The sequence below is a fragment of the Choloepus didactylus genome, chromosome 18 (assembly GCF_015220235.1).
Source record: "Choloepus didactylus isolate mChoDid1 chromosome 18, mChoDid1.pri, whole genome shotgun sequence".
Taxonomy (NCBI): Eukaryota; Metazoa; Chordata; class Mammalia; order Pilosa; family Megalonychidae; genus Choloepus; species Choloepus didactylus.
The window spans coordinates 76,119,514-76,125,703 of record NC_051324.1 but is presented as its reverse complement, the minus strand read 5'-3'; the positions used below and the strand labels follow the sequence as shown (position 1 = coordinate 76,125,703).

The window sequence follows — 6,190 nt, the reverse complement described above, 5'->3', positions numbered from 1 at the left end:
AATAAGAATTATATGAATAACATTAAATAAAAGTGCATATAGAACTGGAAATCTTTTTCATTAAATTTGTCACTTATTCCAATTTGATAAAATGCTTGTAAGGAAAATAACAACACAGAAGAGTAGTTGTATTTTTGCTGTTCAGAACTTTTTGAGAGCAAAAGAATGAATACTGATCAATTCCCCTGGTGTAAACTTAATAACTTGTCTTAAAACATGCAATTTTAAACTTAAACATGTATGTTATGCCTTAAAAATTGAAAGCAGAAAATAAAATTATACAGAAAGCCAGAAATCTCATGACAACTAGACAGATGTTTGTGTGTAGTTTTTGGTATCCAAACCCTTTTTCCACATACTGCACATGTGCCCTTTTCACAGGCACAGCCCTGACAGTAGTGAGAACCTGGATGGTGCACAGAACTTTTACAAATTCTGCAAGTGGAGAATTTATTCTTTCCACATGGATCAAATCTTGCTTTTTTTGATGTAAAAAACTTTGTTCTCATTCAGCTTTCTTCCACCACTTTCTGTGGTATTCCTTGTGCCATCTTTACAAATATCTGGAGTGATGACAGTACCAAGTTTCTTTTCATATTTCTCGCATGCCATCTTTTCACTGATGGTTCTCTTAGTGGAAATCAACTGATTTTGGTAAGGCCCCCAAATCCACTGAACTGGGACATAATAGTCTCTTCAGCAAATGGGGCTGGGAGAACTGGATATCCATAACCAAAAGACTGAAAGAAAAATAACACAAAGTGGATCAAAGACCTCAATATAAGAGACAGCACAATAAAACTCCTAGAAGATAATGTAGGGAAACATCTTCAAGACCTAGTTGTAGCTTCTTAGACCTTGTACCCAAAACACAAGCAATAAAAGAAAGAATAGATAAATGGGAATCCTCAAAATCAAAAGCTACTGTGCGTCAAAAGACTTTGTCAAAAAACTGAGGAGGCAGCCAATGCAATGGGAGAAAATATCTGGAAACCATTTATCTGATAAGAGACTGATATCCTGCATATATAAAGAAATCCTACAATTCAACAACAGTGGTACAAACAGCCCAATTATAAAATGGGCAAAAGATATGAAGACATTTTTCTGAAGAGGAAATACAAATGACTAAAAAACACATGGAAAAAATGTTCATCTTCACTAGCTATTAGGGAAATACAAATCAAAACCACAATGAGATACCATCTCACACCAACGGCTGCCATTAAACAAACAGGAAACAATAAATGCTGGAGAGAATGTGGAGAAACTGGAACTCTTATTCATTGCTGGCAAGAATGTATAATGATACAGCCGCTGTGGAAGACAGTTTGATGGTTTCTCAGAAAACTAGATATCAAATTACCCTATGATCCAGCAATTCCACGTCTCAGTTTATACCCAGAAGATCTGAAAGCAGACACAGATATTTGTACACTGACGTCCATAGCAGCACTGTTCACAATTGCCAAGAGATGGAAACAGTCCAAGTGCCCTTCCACAGACGAGCAGATAAATAAAATGTGGTGTATACACACGATGGAATACTATGCAGCAGTAAGAAGGAATGAGGTCTTGAAACATATGGCAACATGGATGAACCTTGAAGATATAATTCTGAGTGAAATAAGACAGACACAAAAGGAGATAATGTATGTTGCCACTAATGTGAACTCCATGAAAAATGTAAAATAAATGTCTTGTAACGTAGAATATTAGGGACCTAGAGATAGACAGAAGTTAGTGGAGGGGGAATGATAATCCAATATGTTCAGATGTGTTAATGATGGTGAATTCAAAGGTACAGGAATGTATAGGGCTGATGACTGTTGATGGGATTATAAGTATCAGAGCTGTATTGAAGGTGAATAGGATTGAAAGGGGTTGTTTAAAGGCATGTTTACCACAGATCAGCACCACAAATATAGATAGGAGCTTGCATGATATACTTCTAAGATATGACACTGGTACAGAGAGATGAGAACAGAATGGTATATGGGAAAAATCTACCTATTGCATACTACGGACTATAATTATTAGGAATACCTAAAACAACAAGCAATGAACAATTGGAAGAAGAAATCAAGTAAAAAATCCATTTACAATATCAACTAAAAAAATCAAATCCCTAGGAATAAATATAATGAAGGATGCTAACAACATATACAAAGAAAATTACAAAACATTGCTAAAAGGAATTAAAAAAGACCTAAATAAATGGAAAGACATTCCATGTTCACGGATGTTGTTAAGATGTCAATTCTATCCAAAGTAATTTACATATTCAAATGCAATACCAATCAAAATTCCAACAAACTTCTTTGCAGAAATGGAAAAGCCAGTCATCAAATTTACATAGAAAGGGTAATGTCAGGGATTCTTTTCTTTACACCTCAAACCTATGATCTCCGTTAGAAAAGACCTGAGCTTTATCAGATCCTGGTTCAGCCAGTTTGTGCTTTATCAAGTAACCTCCCACTCAAATAAGAGTATAGGGACAGACAATAGTTTAAAAGAAAAGAGCACTCAAGACAAGAATTCATCTTCAACACATTTTTACTAAAGGAGCACTTAAGGTAAAAGGAACAAGTTTACAATGTAAAAACTAATTGATTCAGCCTGGGAATTGAGATCAGAGAGCTCCCCCTTGTCTGGGCTACAGAAATTTTACAGCCTTTTGATTTAGCATACCTTTAATTAAGTCGTATTCTCTTTTACATTATGTGATGCATTGTTAACCATGAGTGACTCATAAAGCGAAGCTTCTTGATCCACGAGTGGTTTAAGATCAAAGGAAGGTGTCCACAACTTTATCAGAGACTTAGCCTTGAATGCCTGTAAAACTCTACCGAAAATATTTTTACTAATTAAGATATGACTTCTTTAAGAGCAATATAACATACTCTTACTTATATAAAGCCTAAAAATTAGAAGAGATTACTATTACTTGTCTCTAACTTTTTAATGTAGTTTTTAAAATTTTATTCTAGGATTGGTTTAGCCATTACATCATATTGATAAACATACATTTGATTAGGACTGTATTCAACCTTGCTACATTATTTACGACTTCTCTATGATTAAATAACAGCTGCAGCCCATCCTGTTTTCACAGAGGACCAGATGATTACATGTTATCCATGTCTAAGAAGGTTGAGAAGCTTCTCCTTTCTTGAGAATATTCACAGCTTTTTTAACTGTTTATCTTCTCCTTTATTGCGGGACTTGAGTGTTTTTAGGGAAAAGTTCTGTTAAAATCTGCTTCTATATCAGAAGAAGTAACTGCTTCTTCACTACCAGAACAGAAAGCCTCAGGAGATCTGAGAGCAGCACGGAGAGGAGTCAGCATCTTCACTGTCAGCTCCCTCAGAGATATTATCCTGTGATAGTAACGGGCTTCCCAATTGCCAAAGCCATCTTGAAAAAGACGAACGAGGTTAGAGGACTCACCCTTCCTAATCTTGTAGCTTACTACAAAGCCACAGTAATCAAAAGAGCATGGCACTAGCACAAGGAGAGACATATAGACCAATGGAATGGACTTGAGAGTTCTAAAATTAACTTTCACATTTATGGCCAACTAATTTTTGACAAGGGTGAAAAGACCACTCAATTGGGAAAGAAACGCCTCTTCAACAAATGTGTGCCAGGAAAACTGAATTTCTATATGCAAAAGGAGGAGGGTGGACCCCTACCTCACACCATATCCAAAAATCAACCCAAATTGGATCAAAGACCTAAACGTAAGAGCCAGAACTATAAAATGTCTAGAAGAAAATACAGGGAAGCATCTTCAGGACCGTGTGTTTCACAATGGTTTCTTAGACTTTACACCCAAAGCATAAGAAACCAAAGAAACCAAAGAAAAAAATAGATAAATGGGACTACATCAAAATTTAAAACTTTTGTGCAAAGGACTTTATCATAAAGTAAAATGACAAGCTACATACTGGGAGAAAAATTTTGGTGACCACATGTCCAATTAAACTCATCCAGAATATATAAAGAAATCCAGAATATATAAAGAAATCCTTTAACTCATCAACAAAAAGACAAACAACCCGATTAAAAAATGGGGAAAGACTTGAATAGACATTTCTTCAAAGAAGATACACAAAAGGCTAAAAGCACATGAAAAGGTGCTCAACATCTTTAGTCATTAGGGAAATGCATATTAAAACAAAAATGAGATTATTTCACACTGACTAGAATGGCTTCTATTCAAATAGCATAAAATTACAACTGTAATTTGTAGTTAAGAAATAGTAACACTCATTCATTGCTGATTGGAATGTAAAATGGTGCAGATGACATGGAAGACAGTTTGGTGGTTTGTCAGAAAGTTAAGTAAAGAATTACCATATGACCCTGGAATCCCACTTCTAGATATACACCCAAAAGAATTGAAAGCAGGGACTTAGACATTTTCACACTGATGTTCATAGCAGCATTATTCACAATTGCTAAAAGACGGAAATTACCCAAGCGTCCAACTGATGAGTAGAAGAATGAAATGTGGTGTATAGACAGAGTAGAATATTATTCAGTCACATAAGGGAATGAAGTTCTGATTTATGCAACATGGATGAACTGTGAAGACATCATGTTGAGTGAAATAAGCCAGACACAAAAGGACAAATAGTGTATGATCTCACTGATATGAAATAATTAGAATAAGCAAACTCATAAGGTCAGAATCTAAAATTCTGACAAGGTGGGAATAGGGAGTTAGTGCATAAAATTTACAGTTTCTATTTGGGGTGATGAAGAGTTTACGCATTGATGGTGGTGATGGTAGGACAACAGTGTGAATATAATTAACAGCACTGAATTATATATTCAAATGTGGTTAGAAGGAGAAATGTTAAGTTGAAAATATGGTACTTGAATAAAAAGAAATCCATGGAACTATGAAAGACAAACAGTGAACCCTAAGTTAAACCATGGACCTTGGTTAATAATACAATTATAAAACTGCACTTTCATCAGTTGCAACAAATGTACCATGCCAATACATGATGTTAATAATAGGGGTGTATAGGGGAACCCTGTATCTTAAGCATGATTGTTCTGAAAACCTACAACTTCTCTATTAAAAAAAAAAAAAAGAAAAAAATTGGAATACCTTTGTGCCAGTTGGATATATTATGTCCCTCAAAACGCCATTATCTTTGATGCAATCTTGTATGGGCAGTGTTGATTAGATTGTAATTCTTTGATTGGGTGTTTCCATGGAGATGCGCCCCACCCAACTGTAGGTGATAACTCTGATTGGATAATTTCCATGGAGGTGTGGCCCTGACCATTCAGCGTGGGCCTTTATTATTTACTGGAGCACTATATAAACTCAGACAGAAGAAGCAAGCTTGCTACAGCCAAGAGGGACACTTTGAAGAATGCCCAGGAGCCGAGAGAGGAACTGCCGAGACATTTTGAAGATGGCCTTTGAAAGCAGACTTTTGCTCCAGAGAAGCTAAGAGAGGACAAATGCTCCAAGAGCAACTGAGAGTGACATTTTGGAGAGTAGCTGCAGCCTAGAGAGGAACGTCCTGGGAGAAAGCCATTTTGAAAGCAGAACTCTGGAGCAGACACCAGCCATGTGCCTTCCCAGCTAACAGAGGTTTTCCAGATGCCACTGACCATCCTCCAGTGAAAGTTCGCAGTTGTTGATGCCTTACCTTGGACACTTTATGGCCTTAAGACTGTAACTTTGTAACCAAATAAACCCCCTTTATAAAAGCCAATCCATTTCTGGTGTTTTGCATTCCAGCAGCATTAGCAAACAGGAACAACCTTACTAAGACCCCACAAAGAATAGGGACAAATAATTAAGGGCTGAAAACAACTATAGGGTGTTTTGGGTCATGAGAATTGTTTAAAATGGAGAGTGATGAGGATTGTACAGCCAAGTGAGGATAATGTGAGATACAGATGGATTATCGTGGACAAAACATACGCGATGTGAACTTAGGAACCCCCTACTTTATAAGTTAAGCCCTCAATCTTGAGACTTGCTCTTGTGAAACTTAACGGTTATAAAGGGGAGGCTAAGCCCATCTATAATTATGCCTAGGAGTCACCTCCCGAGAACCTCTTTTGCTGCTCAAACGTGGACTGCGGTCGCAGCTAGGTAGGGGCGGGCACCCACGGAACCTTCTGCTGTTAGGTTTGCTTTGTGGGTACCGGCGGA

At 36.8% G+C, this 6,190-nt stretch overlaps 1 pseudogene; it reads right to left on the bottom strand.

Annotated features, from left to right (window-relative positions):
- Positions 1–306: 306 nt before the first annotated feature.
- On the bottom strand, positions 307–677 carry LOC119514943 (annotated as a pseudogene).
- Between the last annotated feature and the right edge of the window lie 5,513 nt (positions 678–6,190).